The 20,222-nt window shown below is 45.7% G+C and overlaps 1 protein-coding gene across 5 annotated transcripts in view; it reads left to right on the plus strand.

Annotated features, from left to right (window-relative positions):
* The first annotated feature begins 838 nt into the window (after window positions 1–838).
* Window positions 839–20,222, plus strand: part of DDC (dopa decarboxylase) — a 103,791-nt gene continuing 84,407 nt past the window's right edge. The window contains exons 1-2 of one of the 5 annotated variants that reach the window (XM_061413323.1): window positions 11,637–11,741; window positions 12,621–12,726. The gene's annotated coding sequence lies outside the window, so the exon portion shown is untranslated. Of the gene's footprint in view, window positions 947–1,794; window positions 1,942–11,636; window positions 11,742–12,573; window positions 12,727–20,222 lie in introns of those variants that run through there. The other 4 variants (XM_061413325.1, XM_061413326.1, XM_061413322.1 and 1 more) reach the window with 4 other exon arrangements.

Below are 20,222 nucleotides of genomic sequence, written 5' to 3' on the forward strand. Positions count from 1 at the left end.
TTAAGTCTGTTTAGGGTTGGGGTTAGAGTTAGGATTTAGGTTGAAGTGTTTAGGGTTATAGGGTTGGGGTGGGGGTCAGAGTTGGGGTCATAGTCATCATCAGTGTGGCCCCTTGGCTTTCCACCACCTGCTTCACTGGAGTCTCCAGGGCTCCCTTGCTGCTCTACACCAAGTAGGGATATTGAAGTTCCTACATGTGTCTCCAGGGCTTCCCAGGTGATGCTAGTGGTAAAGAACCCATCTGCCAATGCAAGAGACATAAGAGACACCCGTTTGATCTCTGGGTCGGGAAATTCCCTGGTGGAGGGCACAGCAACCCACTCCAGTATTCTTTCCTGAAGAATCCCATGGACAGAGGATTGTGGTCGGCTATAGTCCACAGGGTCACAAAGAGTTGGCCACATCTGAAGCAGCTTAGCACGCATGCAAAGGTGTCTCCAGACCAGATGGCGTGGCTTTGACCCTGCAGAGAGTTGCTCAGTGTGACCAAGGCACGACTGTTGCTGGGAGAGGAAAAGTCTTCTTAAGACCATGGACTGGGGGCAGCTTTACTGCATCTGCCTGGAAGATCCACCCACGACAGCACCAGAAGGGATTCTTCACCTCCGAGCTGCATTCCGTTGGAAATGTGTTCTGTAGAAAAGTTCCAGTCCACACGGTACAGTAAAAGTACCTAGAATCCCCACTCCAGCATCAGCGAGCCTCCAACTCTGACCTATGGACACAGGACTTAGTTAAGGAGGCTTGGCAGAGGCTGTCCATGACTCATCACTTTTGCGCACACAGCTGACGTCCGGTGACTCTGCCCAAGGCTGCCCCTCGGCACCAGAGCCTGCTGTGCCTGAGTGAGGGCTGAGCAGGGGAATTACCAGCCTTGACAGGCGGGCAGTCTGTCCTACCTCCTTAGTCCTGCGGTGTGGGGCCTGCCCACCTGGCCACCACAGGGGTAAGTGGCTTGGAAGTGTGCCCGGTGCTGCCTAACAAAATAACAACTAACAAAATAAACAACTTGCACTCCAGTCTGTGTCTTAGGGCAGCTTTGGACGAACCCAAACTAAGACAAGAATGTCCCTGGAGTGAGACGACGGGGCTATAGAAGGGAAAACGCCCTTCCCAAAGGTCAGATCCTCACAATTTAACTCCATCAGTGTGCTTGCAACCCAGACCTCAGCAGAATATTTGATGAACAAATATTTTAAATATGATTTATTTTTGAACAAATGATTTTAAAGTTCCTCTTGAAAGAAATATATATGAAAGCAGCAAGGATTATTTTTTAAGAAAAATGATAAGGGGTTTCTTGCCTTTCAAGAACCCAAATACACTAGAAAGTGATGCATTTGTATGTATGCCTGAAATTAACCCAACATTGTAAATCAACTATACTTCAATTTAAAAAATTAAAAATAACAAGAATATCTTAAAAAGGAAAGAGGCAAAGTTTACACACTGTAGCCCTGGCACAGAAATGAAAGAACAATTTCACAGGACCAAAACAACTAGCTCAAGAAACACAAATATTTTTAAAAAATCATGTTGGAAGGATTAGCTTACTCTATCGAGGGAAAAAAAAATCAGAACTTTATCCTAAGACTTACCCTAAAATAAATTTCAGATGGAGGAAAGTTCTAAAGATAAATATCTAAAAGTATAAAATACTAAAAGGAAACAGAAGTAAATGTGTATACATTCTGAGTGAAGAATCGTTTCCCAGGTTCCCCAGAGATTTCTCAAGATTTCCTTGACCTTTATCACTATTAGAAATTAATGTTTAACCAGCGTATGACGCTGGAAAGGCAAGGGCTCACGGACCTGAAGCAGTGAGAAGAGTGCAGGGCTTCAGCCCAGCTACCCGGCTGCTCCCACGTGTTCTCCCCAACCCCCAAAGCTGGCAAATCTCAGACAGGAGTGGAGACCCAACAGGGCCAGAATTCCCAGCAAGTAAGTCCTGCTTTCTAACTTGATTACAACTGTTGGGAATGGCTTTACTCTGTCGCCCCAGTGCTGGGCTTTGGCGTAAAGCGGCAGCGCGCCGTCTGTGAGCCTGGGGGTGCTGAGCTGACATGCGGGTGCTCACAGGGGCATGCGCCACCGCGTGATGACGCAGACACGGGGCGCCGTCTCCAGACAGCCGCTCACAGCGAGCACAGGACACACGTGGACTCCTCTGCTCTCTGCCACGTGCCACCCATGGGGTCTGGGGCTCTGAGCCCTGTCTCTTCCTCTCTAAGATGGGGGTTTTAACTGTACCTACCTTGTCAGATTTGGGGGAGCACTGATTCTCATAATGTATGGGAAATACTCAGCATATCGGAGATGCTGAGTAAATATTAGCTCTTCCTTTACATTTCTAACAACTGTGACTCTGCAAGGCTGTCCCTTCGTGACATGTGGTGTAGTCTCCTTAGAGGTAAATTCAGAATCTAACTGTGCAGTGGGATTTGAGAGAGTTGAAGGATCTTCCCTGCCAACCTAGCAGGCTCACTATAATCCCATCGGAAGATGCAATTCTGGAGGAGAAACCTTTGCTTCTCCATCCAGCTGGCATTCAAACAAGAACTTCTAGGTGTATTTTGTGTGCTGAGACTCACAAACTTGGTCCCCAGTCATATCCTCATTTCACAAGGGAGAAAACCGAGACAGAGGAGGTGAGAGACGTGGTCCAAGACCTTGGAACTCGTGACCAAGGACTGGGACCTTCCTGTACCATCTGAAGTTTTCTGTCCTGCTACCCTGGGAGAGTGGTGCCTTTTTAAAGCACCTATGAAGCCTGGGGCTTGTAGTGAGTGCCCCAGGAAGAGTTAATAGGAGCTGCTTGGAGACCAAGGAGCACGGTCTGGAGGGATTGGATGGGAGGAGGTTGTGGTGGGAATGGAAAAAGTGGGAGGGGGAAATTCAGGGCACAGCTGGGAGGTGGAGAGTGCAGGGCTGAACAAAAAGTGGGAGGCTTCGGGTTCCAAAGCGGGTGAGGGCACATGGGCATAGTCTTCTTGGGAAGTCTCCCTGTACCTGGCCGGGGGGCCCGGTGCTCCCAGTCCTTGAGGATCTCTTAGGAGAGGTCCTGATGGCCATCTTCTGAGGACCTCAGGAGGCTCTCGGTCAGCCTCGCGATCCCTTGTGATGGGGCCAGATGACAGGTCTGAAGGAGTTCACCCCTGCCCTTTGGGCTCACTTGTATGAAGGCTTGGGACAGACATGCCCCAGAGAACTCCACTCAGAGTGGATTGATGACATTCTGAAACCAGGAAAATGTTGGTGCGGCTTAAAATTTAAATCATAACTTCCAGACTTTTAAAAATTACTAAATGATGCATAAAGAAGTAGAGCCCTGAGTTTCAATGCACCGGGCCTCTGATGACTGAGGAAGAACAGGGGTGTTTCACTTTACAGCAAGGTCATTAACAAGCAATCTATTAAGCGGCATGACTTTATAAAATGATAAAAGGTTCAGTCCACCAAGAAGTAATGTATTTCTAAACACATGTAGACCTAATGGAAAAGCCTTAAATATATTAAGCAAATTTTGGTACAACTATGGAGAGAAATCAGCAAATTCACCACCATAACAGATTTCAACACATCTTCAGCAATGACTATGAGCTGGATGATAGAACAAGCTAACAAGAACATTAGTAAAGATTTAAAATAGGTCAACAAGTAAGAGTCTTGGTTTATTTGATGTACTGTCTACCCAATGATTAGAATAACCCTCCACCCAATATTAGAAAACACACTTTCTTCTCTAGAGTACATGAAATGTTTACAAAACTTCAGGATGTATTCATAGCAGGCTGAAGGAGAGTTTCAGTGTCGGTCAGAGAATTGCTAAAATACCAGTCGCTTTCCAACCACAGTTCAATTCAGTTAATTAAATTACAACTGAAGAAAAAAATAAGTAAAAATTGCTGTGCATGTCTGAAAATTTGGGGGAAGCTACAATATAACTCATGAATCAAATTTAAAATGTAACAGAAATTAAATAATGCTTGGAAATAAGTAGCCAAGGAGGGGCGGCCACAAGGAAATACCCCTCGTCCAAGGTAAGGAGCAGTGGCTGTGCTTTGCTGGAGCACCTTGAAGAGATACCCCATATCCGAGGTAAGAGAAACCCAAGTATAAGACGGTAGATATTGCGAGAGAGCATCAGAGGGCAGACACACTGAAACCATAATCACAGAAAACTGCCAAGCTGATCACACGGACCACAGCCTTGTCTAACTCAATGAAACTAAGCCATGCTGTGTGGGGCCACCCAAGATGGACGGGTCATGATGGAGAGATCTGACAGAATGTGGTCCACTGGAGAAGGGAATGACCAACTACTCCAGTATTCTTGCCTTGAGAACCCCATGAACAGTATGAAAAGGCAAAATGATAGGATACTGAAAGATGAACTCCCCAGGTCAGTAGGTGCCCAATATGCTACTGGAGATCAGTAGAGAAATAACTCCAGAAAGAATGAAAGGATGGAGACAAAGCAAAAACAATACCCAATTGTGGATGGGACTGGTGGTGGAAGCAAGGTCCAATGCTCTAAAGAGCAATACTGCATAGGAACCTGGAATGTCAGCTCCATGAATCAAGGCAAATTGGAAGTGGTCAAACAAGAGATGGCAAGAGCGAATGTTGACATTCTAGGAATCAGCGAACTGAAATGGACTGGAATGGGTGAATTTAACTCAGATGACCATTATATCTACTACTGCAGGCAGGAATCCCTCAGAAGAAATGGAGTAGCCATCATGGTCAACAAAAGAGTGTGAAATGCAGTACTTGGATTCAATCTCAAAAATGACAGAATGATCTCTGTTCATTTCCAAGGCAAACCATTCAATATCACGGTAATCCAAGCCTATGCCCCAACCAGTAATGCTGAAGAAGTTGAAGTTGAATGGTTCTATGAAGACCTACAAGACCTTTTAGAACTAACACCCAAAAAAGATGTCCTTTTCATTATAGGGGACTGGAATGCAAAAGTAGGAAGTCAAGAAACACCTGGAGTAACAGGCAAATTTGGCCTTGGAATACAGAATGAAGCAGGGCAAAGACTAATAGAGTTTTGCCAAGAGAACGCACTGGTCATAGCAAACATCCTCTTCCAAACACACAAGAGAAGACTCTACACATGGACATCACCAGATGGTCAACACCGAAATCAGATTGATTATATTCTTTGCAGCCAAAGATGGGGAAGCTCTATATAGTCAGCAAAAACAAGACCAGGAGCTGACTGTGGCTCAGAACATGACATTCTTATTGCCAAATTGAGACTTAAATTGAAGAAAGTAGGGAAAACCACTAAACCATTCAGGTATGACCTAAATCAAATCCCTTATGATTATACAGTGGAAGTGAGAAATAGATTTAAGGGCCTAGATCTGATAGATAGAGTGCCTGATGAACTATGGACAGAGGTTCATGACATTGTACAGGAGACAGGGATCAAGACCATCCCCAAGAAAAAGAAATGCAAAAAAGCAAAATGGCTGTCTGAGGAGGCCTTACAAATAGCTGTGAAAAGAAGAGAAGCAAAAAGCAAAGGAGAAAAGGAAAGATATAAGCATCTGAATGCAAAGTTCCAAAGAATAGCAAGGAGAGATAAGAAAGCCTTCCTCAGCAATCAATGCAAAGAAATACAGGAAAACAACAGAATGGGAAAGACTAGAGATCTCTTCAAGAAAATTAGGATACCAAGGGAACATTTCATGCAAAGATGGGCTCGATAAAGGACAGAAATGGTATGGACCTAACAGAAGCAGAAGATATTAAGAAGAGATGGCAAGAATACACAGAAGAACTGTACAAAAAAAGATCTTTATACAGACCAGATAATCACGATGGTGTGATCACTGACCTAGAGCCAGACATCCTGGAATGTGAAGTCAAGTGGGCCTTAGAAAGCATCGCTATGAACAAAGCTAGTGGAGGTGATGGAATTCCAGTTGAGCTATTTCAAGTCCTAAAAGATGATGCTGTGAAACTGCTGCACTCAATATGCCAGCAAATTTGGAAAACTCAGCCACAGGACTGTAAAAGGTCAGTTTTCATTCCAATCCCAAAGAAAGGCAATGCCAAAGAATGCTCAAACTACCACACAATTGCACTCATCTCACACGCTAATAAAGCAATGCTCAAAATTCTCCAAGCCAGGCTTCAGCAATATGTGAACCGTGAACTTCCAGATGTTCAAGCTGATTTTAGAAAAGGCAGAGGAATGAGAGATCAAATTGCCAACATCCACTGGATCATAAAAAAAGCAAGAGAGTTCCAGAAAAACACCTACTTCTGCTTTATTGACTATGCCAAAGCCTTTGACTGTGTGGATCACAACAAACTGTGGAAAATTCTGAAAGAGATGGGAATGCCAGACCACCTGACCTGCCTCTTGAGAAATCTATATGCAGGTCAGAAAGCAACAGTTAGAACTGGACATGGAACAACAGACTGGTTCCAAATAGGAAAAGGAGTACATCAAGGCTGTATATTGTCACCCTGCTTATTTAACTTATATGCAGAGTACATCAAGAGAAACGCTGGGATGGAAGAAGCACAAGCTGGAATCAAGATTGTCGGGAGAAATATCAATAACCTCAGATATGGAGATGACACCCCCCTTATGGCAGAAAGTGAAGAGGAACTAAAGAGCCTCTTGATGAAGGTGAAAGAGGAGAGTGAAAAAGTTGGCTTAAAGGTCAACATTCAGAAAACAAAGATCATGGCATCCAGTCCCATCACTTCATGGGAAATAGATGGGGAAACAGTGGAAACAGTGTCAGACTTTATTTTTTTGGGGCTCCAAAATCACTGCAGATGGTGATTGCAACCATGAAATTAAAAGACGCTTACTCCTTGGAAAGAAAGTTATGACCAACCCAGATAGCATATTCAAAAGCAGAGACATTACTTTGCCAACGAAGGTCCGTCTAGTCAAGGCTATGGTTTTTCCTGTGGTCATGTATGGATGTGAGGGTTGGACTATGAAGAAGGCTGAGCACTGAAGAATTGATGCTTTTGAACTGTGGTGTTGGAGAATACTCTTGAGAGTCCCTTGGACTGCAAGGAGATCCAACCAGTCCATTCTGAAGGAGATCAGCCCTGGGATTTCTTTGGAAGGACTGATGCTAAAGCTGAAACTCCAATACTTTGGCCACCTCATGCGAAGAGTTGACTCATTGGAAAAGACCCTGATGCTGGGAGGGATTGGGGGCAGGGGGAGAAGGGGACAACAGAGGATGGGATGGTCGGATGGCATCACCGACTCGATGGACATGAGTTTGAGTAAACTCCGGGAGTTGGTGACAGGCAGGGAGGCCTGGCGTGCTGATATTCATGGGGTGACAGAGTCGGACACGACTGCGCGACTGAACTGAACTGAACTGGAAATAAGTGATAAGGAAATATACTAATTTTAAAACTTGAACTGCATATTGAAAGCAGCACATAGAAGAAAGAAAATAGTTTTAAATGCTTATATTAAAGTAAAAAGGCCAAAAAAATAATGAGGTAATCCCTCAACTAAAGATGTTAGTAAAAGAACAACAGGATAAAGATCACTGCATGCAGGCAACAATAAAGACAAAGAAGATAAATCAGTGAAAAACAAAATAAATGTAAACTAAAGAGGATTAACAAAGCCCAGTGGTTTTTTTTTTTTTAACTAGTATAATAGACACAATTTTCGTAATATTAGCTAAAGACAAAAAGAGACAGGAATAGATAAATAATACAGTAATAAAAGGGGATATAATTATAAACCCAACAAACTAAAAAGCTAATGACTGTATCATAAAAAAGAATTCTTGTCATTAAATCTAAAAAGCTGATGAAATAATATCAAATTGGGTTCAAGGAGAAATAGAAATCCTGAAGAGTCCTATAATAAAAATAAATTGACGTTAAAATATATCCGCAGAAATGAAGGGGAGGGGCCAATGATTTTATGTATGATTTCTTACACTCTTTTAGCAACTGCAAAATTCCAAATTTCAAAATTATATGACTGTTTCAGAGAATCAAAAAAGAAGAAATTACCTTCAGATCAGTCTGTGAGACCACAGAATCTGACAATAAAACTAGAGAAAAAATTCTATACAAAATGTTAATGCACCACAGTTTTATCCCAAGAATAAAAAGATATTTGAAAATTAGAAAATTTATTAATGTGACTCATCACTTAACAATTCAGAGTAGGAAAACCATAAGATTTTTTACTTTTGGTGCAGAAAATATTTTGATAAAATTAAACATCTATTAATTTTTAAACTAGGAATAGAAGAAATCATCTAATAAAGAATATCCGGGGAGTTCCCTGGCGGTCCAGTGGTTAAGACTCCACACTTCAAATGCAGGGGAACAGGTTCAATCCCTGGTTGTGGAACAATATCCTTCCATTCAGCATGGCCCCCAAAAAATTTTTTTTAAAGGCTATTCAATAAAACCTGGCTGTGAATAGTGCAATGTTAGAAGTGGTCCTTTTAAAGTCAATGGGATGAGATGTTCACCACCACTGCTTCTATTAATACTGCGTCAAAGGCCCTACCTAGAACAGTGACAGGCACATAAAGAATTTTAAAAGTTAAGTTTTCTAGCAATCACATTAGCAAAATTAAAAATATGTGTGCACTGGAGTAGAATATTTTAGTTAGAACAACAAAGTGAAATGTAGCCCTGCATTCAAATTATGTAGTGCAGAAAATTTCCACATTGCTTCAGTTTTTAGATTTAAATTTAAATTATTAAATAAAGTTAACAGAAGCATTCACTTCCACAGGAGCACTGGCTGCACTTCAAGAGCTCAGTAGCCAGATATGGTTCATATCTCTGATGTGGGACAGTGCATCCTAGACAGTGCAATGAGACAAGAAAAACAAATATGTAAAAGAACACTTTCATGATTCACAGATGATATGACTGATTACATTGAAATCCACCTGAATTAACAAATTATTGAAAATTCTGAGAATATAGTTAGGCGGCCAGAAAAAACATCAAACACAAAATCAATTGCAGTTCCATATGTTGGCAATAAACATCTATTTTCTTGGATTATGAACAAGAAAAATCACTTTTTCACATATTTATGAGACATTTTGTTTCCATTTCTGGTAAATGCTTGTGTTTCTACTGAATTGTGTTCTTTACTGAAAAGTTCTTTTTAAATGCATATTTCTTCCTTTTTTTTAAAATTTTATTTTATTTTTAAACTTTACATAATTGTATTAGTTTTGCCAAATATCAAAATGAATCCATCACAGGTATACATGTGCTCCCCATCCTGAACCCTCCTCCCTCCTCCCTCCCCATACCATCCCTCTGGGTCGTCCCAGTGCACTAGCCCCAAGCATCCAGTATCGTGCATTGAACCTGGGGCATCTCGTTTCATACATGATATTTTACCACTATGAGGTACCATTTCACACCAGTCAGAATGGCTGCAATCCAAAAGTCTACAAATAATAAATGTTGGAGAGGGTGTGGAGGAAAGGGAACCCTCTTACACTGTTGGTGGGAATGCAAACTAGTACAGCCACTATGGAGAACAGTGTGGAGGTTCCTTAAAAAACTGGAAATAAATGCATATTTCTAAACCCGTCATTCCACTCTACAGGTTGTCTTCCTAGTTTATGTAGTTTGAAGAACAGATATTTTTAACAGTAACGTAATCAAATTTGTCAGGGTTTTATGGTTAGCTGATTAAGGAAACCATTTAAGAAATCTTTTTCCTCTACATTCATAAAAATATGTCTATTTTTCTCTATTATCCTAAGAAGTTTGCCTTAATGGTTAAGAATTTAATCTATTAGGAATTTAGTTTTGTATATAGAGTGAGAAATGGATTCAATTTTATTTTTTTCCAAGCAGCCAACCAATTGTTCTAGAACCATTTAATAGTTTAACCTTACTCCATTGATTTGCAATTCCACAAGTTTATTTTCTAAATTTTTGTGGCATTTTTTCCTGGCCTCTCTATTCTGTTAGCTTTGCCAGATGCCTATCCTTATATCAAAACTGTTACAGTTCTGCAGCTTCATCTGTGTTGATAAGAGTAGAGCAGAAATGTAATACTCTTTTTTCTCAAGAACATGCTGGTCATTCTCAGACTTATGCTTTTCCATTCATATTTTAGAGTCAGATATCTGGGTGGGATTTTGATTAAAGTGCTGTTGAATTTGTTAATCAGTTTGAGTGAAATGGAAATATTTACAATGTGGAGTGTTCTTACAGGTGAGTGGCCATTTATTTCCATTTATTTAGGTCTTCTTGAGTGTCCTCCTAGGAGCTTTTGTGTCTCTTCATACAAGTTTTGCACACCTTTTGTAAGATTTTGTTATGGCCATTCCTAGTGTCCTGTTCCTGACTGAGTCAGAGCTTGTCATGTCCCTGGGATGGGGAAGAAGCCACCCAGGTTACCAGCAGGGTGAGAAGCAGGTCCAAGCTCAGACCTGGGGCCTGATGTCTAAAGCCTGCACTGCATCTTCAGGAAACTTCACATCTTGTTTCTTGATGTTATTCAGTCGCTCAGTTGTGTCCGACTCTTTGCAACCCCATAACTGCAGCACACCAGGCTTCCCTGTCCTTCACCATCTCCTGGAGTTTGCTCAAACCGATGTCCACTGAGTCAAAAATTCTTGTTTCTACCTTCCAAATCAATTCATATCTATTTATTCTCTTCCCTACAATTTACTCTCCAAGCAACAGTTGGTGGAACATTTAAACTCTCAGGAACAACATTTCTCAGCCTCCAAGACTTCAGTAACTGGAAATGCCCTCCAAGAGCAGTCAAGCCCCGTGTTGGGGCTCCCTTCTGGGCGGTTCCCTTCTCACAGGCTTGGCTTCTTAGCCCTGGTCACAACTGGCCACTGTGGCTTTCTCTCGGCTTCTTCACTCACCATCTGCATCCACTCCTGAGCTGCCACACAGCAAGCTCATCTGGCAGTGCCCAGCCTGCCTGGTGAAGGATGCCCTGCTAGGTCACGTGTGCTAGCTGTGTGACCCTGGACAAATTTCTGAGCCTCTCTGGGCCTCCATTTCCTTATCTATAAACTGGGGGTGATGATCATATTTACCTTCTTATGGGAGTTGTGAGGGACTGAGTGATTCTGTGTAATAGGAAAAAAAAAACGCCTATACAAGAAACTTTTTAAACGCTGAATGTAGTATTATTGCAGTCACTATGAAACGGGAGGTTTCACTCTGGTCTCACGGCGCCCTCTCGCAGAGGTCGGTCATCACATCTGGATCCCTCCACTCAGCCTCCACGGTGATACAGGATTCACAAGAGTCTGCGCTGGGCCAGGCTCCCGGCTCAGCGGGCACCGCGTGCAGATCCCGCTGGAGCCAAGCTTTCCAGCCATCCCGTCCAACTTTCCCTCTCCCTTCCAGGCCTCTAATCGTGCAGAGCGGGGCCGGGCGACCAGATCCTCTGTGGCTACTGGCGAGGTGGTTCCGAGCTCAGTCGGCACAGCACCCTGAGGTCTGATCCCTGCACTCAGAGCAGGGCGGAGGGAGGGAGGAAGCTGCGCGGGGCGGGCCCGGGTCCCTAAAGGCCCCGCCCATCGGCCCGCCCACAAGCCCCGCCCACCGGCCCAGCCTTGGCCCCGCCCACTGCCTTGGCCCCAGCCTGCTGGGAACCCAGCAAAACAGATGCCCCTTTGAGCAGATGCTGTGTCATTAAAGCCAAGGGGGAATGGCTGTCTGTGGTCTGTGCGGAGTTCCCAGCTCCTGGCTGCACCACATGCCACGTGTGTATATGTTTGTGATGGTGTGTGTGTGTACATGGCTGTGTATGTGTGCCCTGTGTAGTTTATGTGTGTGTGTGTGTGTGTGTGTGTGTGTGCCTGAGCATGTGTGCCATAAGAGAGTGGATGGCGGGAGCCGGGGAAGCTGGTGCCCTGCTGGCCTACGTGGGCTCCGGCCAAGGTGGGCTCTGGTCTCAAGCCTAGGTGGGCTCTGGCCTAGGTGACCCAGGCCCTTGGGACCTAAGCTCGCCTTAACTGAGGAAGGAGCCCTGCTCCATAAGGCCTGGATCAGCCTGCGCAGTGAGGTGGATGAGATGGGAAGCCCAAGTTCAAAGAAATCCCTGATTTGAATGCTGGTCAGCTTCAGGGCTAAAAGAACAGGACATTGAATTCTGTTCAGTGTTGAATCCAGGATTCAAATCCTTGCCTGCCTCTGTCTCTGTTTCTCCATCTGGGCTCCTGGGCTTGGCCCTTGCAGCCTCCTGTGACCAGGGCAGTCCCCTGCACAGCACAGTGGGGCCCGGTGGCCCCAAGCAGGTACAGCACTGACGCAGGGCAAGTCCTCTCACTTGCCTTGCCCAGGCCGGCCTTTCTTTGCCCCTTGGGAGAGCCAGGAGCCTTCTGCTGATCAGAGGTTGCCTGGAGAGACTCCAGGAGAACTGGCCCCGGTCTGGTTCCTGTACAGGGCCCTGGAACCCTGAGCCCCTTTCCTTGTCTTCTTGCCCTCCCCGCTCCCAGGCCCTGCAGGCTCCGCTGTCCCTGGTCCCTGCTCTTCCCTTCAGGACCCTCACGTCCTGCGGAGGGTGGGGAGCAGGAGGACGGGGGGTGGGGGGAGATGCTGCAGAGTAAATAATCAGAGCGAGCTGCTCTGATTGGCTTTAGGGAGGCGGACACTGTCTACATAAATGGCAATTGCATCCTCTGTGCCTTTTAACTGTCACCAAGGAGGAGAGAGGGAGAGACAGAGAGCAATCACCTCGGGCTGCCTGTGAGTACCGCTCTTTGTCCTCATAGCCTGGGGGGACCAGACTCAGAGGGGAAGCCAGTTCCTGGTGCCGGGGGCCCTTAAGTTTGGGGATGCTGGGGATGGGAGGTTTGCCTGTTGATTGCAGCTGGGTGGATCTCCTCTGGCCAGCTGGGAGGGGTGCATCAGCTGTGTGCAGGTGTGGCAGGCTACCGGAACTTTTTGAGAAGATTGGTGCCAATCTAAGTTCCCTGCTTTTGTGTGTGGCATGTCTAAGCAACAGGTGAGATAAAGAATCAGAAACTTCTGATAATTTTTAGCCCATGATCTCTGAGCCATAATAGCAACAGAACAGAGCGAGTAGAAATGATTTCTCAGGCTGGTTCGCGGTGCATCTGAAGCGCACAGAGGCCAGGAGATGGAGACCCGGGGAGAATATGGACCCCTCTTGTCCTCTGCTGTGAAGGGCATCCTCCTGCACGATGCTTGTAAAAATCAATTGGGTCCGATGTTTACAAAGGGCTAAGTACACAGTAGGTGGTCATTAATGTGATCTATATTACTAATAAGCAAGTAAGTAAACTGCAGGTGGGAAAACGCGGGGATTCTAATTCTGGTGAGGGAACCATCTGCTCAGGGTATGTTATTTTCTCCTGTTTTCAAGGGAAATTCAAGTAGGCGACTTGGGTTTTCTCCTTCATCCTATTTCTCTCACAGGCTCCAAGAGTTGGGTCTTTACAGTTGATTTCTTATTTAAATAGCAGTGTTTTTCTTCTGAGACAGAACCAAAAACAGAGGGGACCGTTGCCACATAAAAAGCAGCCAGGACAATGGTCACCCTGGAATGGTTAAGACAGGCAAGATGAGGAGAATCTGGGTGTTTCCTGAAAAAAATCGTGACATTCACAGCAGCCTCTCTGTGTCTCCCAGGTCCATGGCAGGTGGGCTGGCGGTTTGCTTACAATGATCAAAATAAAACAAAATCCCTTTGTGAAAGTGTTAGCCACTCAGTTGTGTCCGACTCTTTGCAACCACAGAGACTTTAGTCCACCAGGCTCTTTGGTCCATGGGCTTCTCCAGGCAAGAGCACTGGAGAGGGTTGCCATTTCTTTAAACTTCCACGAATTCAAATAAATAGCTGGGCAGTTTATTTACGCACTTTCCCCTCTTCATGATGTTTATTCTGAAGGTCTTAGCTTGTTAACTCGTCATCTGAGTCTGGTGGCAAGTTTAGGGAGAGACTGCAGGAAAATTTGACTCCCTCCATATTTCAGAAAAGCTGTCCTCAGTCTCTTGGATCTCTTCGGCATTTCTGGAGGAGGACACTCGGGGCGCAGGAGGGCAGCAATACGGCCTCAGAGGAAAGGTTAAAGTCCCCCTGTGCTCTGCTTCCAGCGAGGTTCCCTGTAAGTGAGGGGTGTGGGGGACCCCAGACCAAAGGGAATTGGTTGGTGTCCTGAGCTCACAGACCACGTGTGAAACCACTGATGAGCTGAGGGGCTTAGTCCAGCCACCTGCTTCCCTGAGCCCATCTCCTCATCTCGAGAGTGGGGATAATTTTGCTGCTTTGCGGAGCTGCTGTGGAGATTTAGGGCAGAGGTGAAGGGCTACCCCAGGCCATGGACGGTCACCATTGAGCATTTGTCAGGGTTTGGAGGAGCTGGGGGAGAAGTGCTTCTGCCGGTCGTTCAGCCTCTGCCTGTTTCTGTCGTGTTGGGACCAGTGCAGGTTGGGGCCAGTGCCCTCACCTGGAGCGTCTTCTGGTGACCAGGCAGGACCCTGACAACACTGGCTCTGTCTCCCCAGCCCAGGTGGGAGCCCCTAGGGATGGGCACTCTGACTCCTCAGGCCACGTGAGAACGCAGGTGGCAGACAGCCCAGGTGTGTGTGTGGCTGTCCAGCCACAGGGGTCAGGAGGAGGCTGGCTTCAGGGTTGGAAATGCCAGCAGAGCTGTTCCTCTTACCAGCTCTGGCCTCGATAGGAGCATCCGCCCCTCAGAGCCTTAGCAAGATGGCAGTGTTAACACTGGCCAGGGTGCTGAGAGTGTGAATGATATAAGGCATCCAACGAACTCAGCAGAAGGCCAGGCAACACCGATTCCTTTGTTTTCTTGGAACATAGGATGGAGCCACCAAGTGGCAAGCGTTCCCAGGATTTGACTTGGGGGACCCTCAGTTGCAGGCTCGTGAGCGATGTGGTGACAGGCCTGCACCCGTGCCCAAGGAGTGAGTGTTCACAGTGAATCCAGAAAGTCAGTGTTTACTCCTGACCCAATTTGTGGGAAAAAGTGGGGACTTCATAAAGCTTGTGCCAGAGATACTGCCTAGACGCACAGTGGCAGGTGGCAGGTGTTTATTCTAGCTGGGAAGTCAATATGTATTGTAGTCACAGGGCATCCTGCCTGTGATGAAAAGAAGCAGGCAGCTAAAACATCGTCTCAAGTCTATAAAAAAGGCAGAAGGTTGTGACCTTTTATCAATTATTAACGTGACTCCAAGAGAATAAGAGAAGGGGGCAGGGTGAAGGATCGAGAAAAAAATAAGGAAAAAAGTTAAGGGGGAGGAGGTCTAGTCTGACACTAAATTAAAATGGAAACAGAAGAGGAAAGTTCAGATTCAAGTGACTGATGGTTCTTATGTGACTATCCTAGAAGAGTAAACAGGAGTGAAAACGATAAAATTTTAAGCTTAATTTGAAGCTTAAATTTGAAAACTTTAAACTTGATTTGAAAAGCTAGCAGGGATGGCGTGTTCATGCCTACGAAGCCTGATGGGTGACATTTTTTTAATTCTAGTTTTTCTGGAAAGAAATTTGGCAACATACCAAAGAACTGTAAAACTCACACCTTTGAATCCCATTGGGAATGATTATCTCTGAGGGACAGATTCAACAGGGGAGAAGTGCTTGGCCCTATGGTGGGTAGCTCACGGCTGCTTTCCCCACAGCAGTGCTGTTCACAACAGCCAACAAACTGCAATTAATGTGGGATGTGACACTTTGAAATCAGCAGGTATTGATAAGGTACATATGAGCACGATATTAATGTAATTGCACACGGTGTCATTAGGCTTCGGGGAAAATAAGTGGTAAGAGGCTGCTAAACGACACACATGTCCTGACGACAGCTGTTTGAATGGTCTGAGCTCAGGGATAAAGTAAAATACTATTAACTGGCTAAATGTCACCAGTAATTCTCTACTTTTGAAGTTGCTTAAATTGTGAGTTTTTCAGCCAGCTTTCTATTCCATCCCAACCCATCTGCAGGAGTATGAGTGGAATCAGTATCTTCCCATGAGAGTAAGATTGAAAAATTGTGCTGTGCCTTTCTTTATGGCTCCTTCTCATAAAGAGTTTCTGGCCAGGAAAATACTAAGATGGGGACTGTTCATTAAGCAGGGACTGAATCAGAAACAGATGCGAGATTCTCATGTCAGAGGAGCGAGGCTTTCCTCTCTAAGTTTGATCTGCATCCAGGGCGGGCATGCTCTCTCCTCACCCTCCATTTCTCTCCTACTTCCCTGGCGCTCTGTCTGACCCCGTGATGATCTGACCTGCTTCTTTCCTAACATAAGGATGCATAAATGCCAGACCTAGCCAGCATTCTGAGTCTGAGAATTGCAGTGTCCTGTGCCTGCAGCATCTCGCTGCCCGATTACAAGGGGCCAAACCAGGACTCCAGAGGTCGTGGAGCCAGCCGGCGGCTACCCAGCCACTTACAGCAGAGCCAGGACTCACGTTTGTTGCTCTGACCTTAACCCCTGCTCTCTCTGCTTCTCACGACTGCTGGGAAGAGGAGCACGGTCGAGGGATGGCAGAGAGGAAGACTCTGGTTTTATGAAGTGCAGTAGGGAACCTCTCTAATCCAGACCCAGCTGGCCAGAGAGGAGGTGCCCCCTGGTGTCCAGCCCTGACAGGGAGAGCCCACTGCCCATCGCTCAGGCTTCTGTGGGGTTCCCCTCTGACAGCAAACTCCTGGTGATGTTGCCATGGCATGGACCACAGAAGCGGTGGTGTGCCCTACTTAGAACCCTATGTGATGCTTAGCGCTGTGCCATTTTACAGACTGAAGACGGAGGTGTGGAGGCCCAGTGGCCTGGCCAGAGGCCCACCTGCAGTGAAATGTGGCAAGCAGCTTGTCCTCCTAGTTACCCTGTGTCAGGGATGCAATCAGGAGAAGGGAGGTGCCCTTGGAGACTGCCTCCTCCTGGCCTCTAGGGAGCATCTAGGAAATCATTCCCAGAATCTCAGGGAAAAACTGGTTTTTCATTCTGATCTAGAGGGTTGATCGTACTGCTTCCAGGAAACCCCCAAGCTGTTGGAGATGCACTGTGCCTGTGTTTGAGTCCAGTGCATTCAGTTTGTGGTGGGTCAGGGGTCAGAGTGCTGCGTCCTGTCTCTCTGAGCCTCAGTGGATTTATTGCTCAGGAGGTGATAATAGTCTTGATAAGATTGTTAGGAAGATTAACTGGAGCCCCTGCAAAAAGTTGACATTGCACTTAGTACATGTAAGTTAATGTAAATGTTGACCATTTTTTAAAAGAAAAATTGTGTTGAACTGTACTTGATTTACAATGTTGTAAGTTTTGCTGTGCAGTAAAGTGATTCTGTTACACATACATATATTTTTTAAAATACTGTTTTCTTTTATGCTTTATCACGGGATATTGATTATAGCTCCCTGTGCTGCATAGTAGACCCTGGTGTTTATCCACCCTGCATGTAATAGTTCGTGTCTGCTAACCCCAAGCTTCTAGTCCACCCCACCCCCGCTGCCCCTCCCCCTTGGCACCCACAAGTCCATCTTCTCTGAGTCTATTTCTGTTTTGTGGATAAATTCATTTGTCACTTAATAGCTAATCTCAGGTCCATCCATGTTGCTGCAAATGACATGATTTCGTTCTTTTTAATGGCTGAGTACTATTCCATTCTGGTGGCTCAGAGAGCAAAGCATCTGCCTACAATGCAGGAGACCCAGGTTCGATCTCTGGGTTGGGGAGATCCCCTGGAAAAGGAAATGGCAACCCACTCTGGTACTCTTGCCTGGAAAATCCCATGGACGGAGGATCCTGGTAGGCTACAGTCCATGGGGTCGCAAAGAGTCGGACACCACTGAGCGACTTCACTTTTCACTATTCCCTTCAATATATGTACCACGTCTTCTTTATCCATTCAGCTGACAGTGGGTATCTAGGCTGCTTCCATATCTTGGCTATTGTAAATAGTGCTGCAGTGAACGTTGGGGTGCATGTATCTTTTTGAAGCCAGATACTTGCCCAGGAGTAGGATTGAAGGATCATATGGTAGCTCTATTTTTAGTTTGTTTAAGGACCCTCCATACTGTTCTCCATAGTGGCCGCACCAATCACATTCCCACTGATAATGTAGGAGGATTCCCTTTTTTCCACACAGTCTCCAGCATGCATGGTAATGTTGACCATTTTTAAACTGATGCAAGAGTCCCTATTTCACCAAGAACACCTCAGCTTAGGTAAAGTAATTGTATGAGTGTAAGAAAGTGGTAAGAGAGTATAGAGAGGACAGAGTGCTTGGCAGGATACATGGGCTCTGCCTCAGCTCTGCATTCATCCCTGGGAAGACTCTCAGCACCTCTTCCTCCTGTACGATGAGGGTAGCAGTGGCACAGATGTGTAAAGCGTTCAGCAAGTCAGGACTGCCTTTTGGGGCCTCTGTTCCTGCCTCTCCCTGCTCCCCTGGGGCCCTCACAGGCTGTGTTTCCCCAATTACAAGGGCACCTGGATCCTGGGAGCATTTTGCCAATGGGTGGAGGTTGAAGGGCAGAGGTACCCACCTCCTTTGTGATGCTGGTCGTCTCCTCCACAGTACCAGCTCCCTCCGGGTGAGCCTAACAAAGTTGTGGCTTTGCACTAATGGCCCGAGTCCCAGCTCCAGAACACAGTCTGCACCCCCCACCTGGCCTTAAGGCCCCTAAATATCTCACTGTTAGTTAGCATGTTAAGTGGCACAAACGATGTTAGAGGATTTTTTTTTTCCCCAAACAGGTTAACAGATCACCATTCTTATTGTTAGATAGGTCTCATTGCTAGAGGCTTCCTGACAGCCTTGGCTAGAAGCCTTTCTCCTGTCAGGATTGTTTATTCTCTTTGTGCCCATAGAGAGGATGATCATCCAGAAACCAGTCAATTTAGGGGGAGATGAGCCAATTTAGTTTTGCGCCCAGTATTCATGTGCTCGAGGTTTTAAAAAAGAGACAAGGCCTCACAGTTCCAGAGGGAGAAGTGTTTTTTGAAACATAAATTATGGTTTGTTTTTCCTGGAATAGTGGTTTTGTTTTTGTTTTTGTTTTTGTTTTTAAAGTAAGCACTTCTCTTTTTATCCTGATAGAGAAGGAAAGCCAGGAAAGGTTGATTGAAGAGTCTGCTGTCCCAGGGTTTGAAACCAAAATAAAGGTTTGTCTGAATCCACAGGCAGGACCATGGACAGATGCAAACCACCTTGGTTCTGATCTTCCGCCCAGAGGCATGACCATACTCAGAGCCCTGTGCGGTGGGAGTGGCCGGCCCTGTGTGTTCAGGGCTGGCTGTGCAGTCACCTCGTAAGCTCTGCACAGGGCCCACCCAACCCCCACCGCCAGGGAAGAATTGGCTGGAGCCTGCACCCAGCTCTCTCCAAACACCTGTGGCAAAGGCAGAATTCCAGGAGTCCAGGAAGGGGAATATTTTCAACTAGGACCACAAGGACTGCTGGGGCCAGAGCAGAGGGTAGCTCAAATCCAAGATGAACTTCTGGGTGCAAGACTGGGGAAACCAGGTCAGTTCTAAACCTGCAGGGTTAAAGGCTCAGCGTGAACTGTACACAGGAGTCTGGGAGAAGGCTCAGGATTCCCTGGGGAAAGGGCAAACTGTCTCCTGTTTTTGTGGGAGGTACATGATGAGCTGGTTTATGGTTGTCTTAAAGGTAGAGAGTAGGATCTAATATGTCAGAAAGAAAATGTTCAGAGGACAAAAAGATCTTCCATTCATTCATTTTCTCGTTCCTCATTCAGAAAACAGTCACGGTACTTACTGTGGTATAGGGTCTGATTGGTCCTGAGAAACCAAAATAAAGAGTTGAGGACTCTGCTTAGAGAAGCCCGCAGTTAGCAGGGGATGACAGTGAAATGATGCAATACAAAAACGAATGGCCTAAGGGTCAGTCAGGAGTCCTGGGGGCCTGCAGACGGGTTCATACGGCCTCGAGCAGGTGGGGCTCACCACAGGGCTGCAGCTGCGACCAGATAATGTCAACAGCCACCGTTCCAAGGCCCGGAAAGGCATCAGTCATAACCTTTATCATCGCCTACATCTTCCAGACAATATTTGCTCAGCTTGAGGGCACGAGACAGCAAACAGCTCCACAATGAACACAAGATTCTCTGTGACTTTGTACTAAAAGTCTTCTGGAAAAGTCTTTGTGGGAAAGAATTGGCAAATAAAGAACAGAATGATTAGAAAATAATAATCAGGTCTTATCTTACAATTTGACTGGGAATATTTCTTCG

Source organism: Bos javanicus, chromosome 4, assembly GCF_032452875.1.
Source record: "Bos javanicus breed banteng chromosome 4, ARS-OSU_banteng_1.0, whole genome shotgun sequence".
Classification (NCBI taxonomy): Eukaryota; Metazoa; Chordata; class Mammalia; order Artiodactyla; family Bovidae; genus Bos; species Bos javanicus.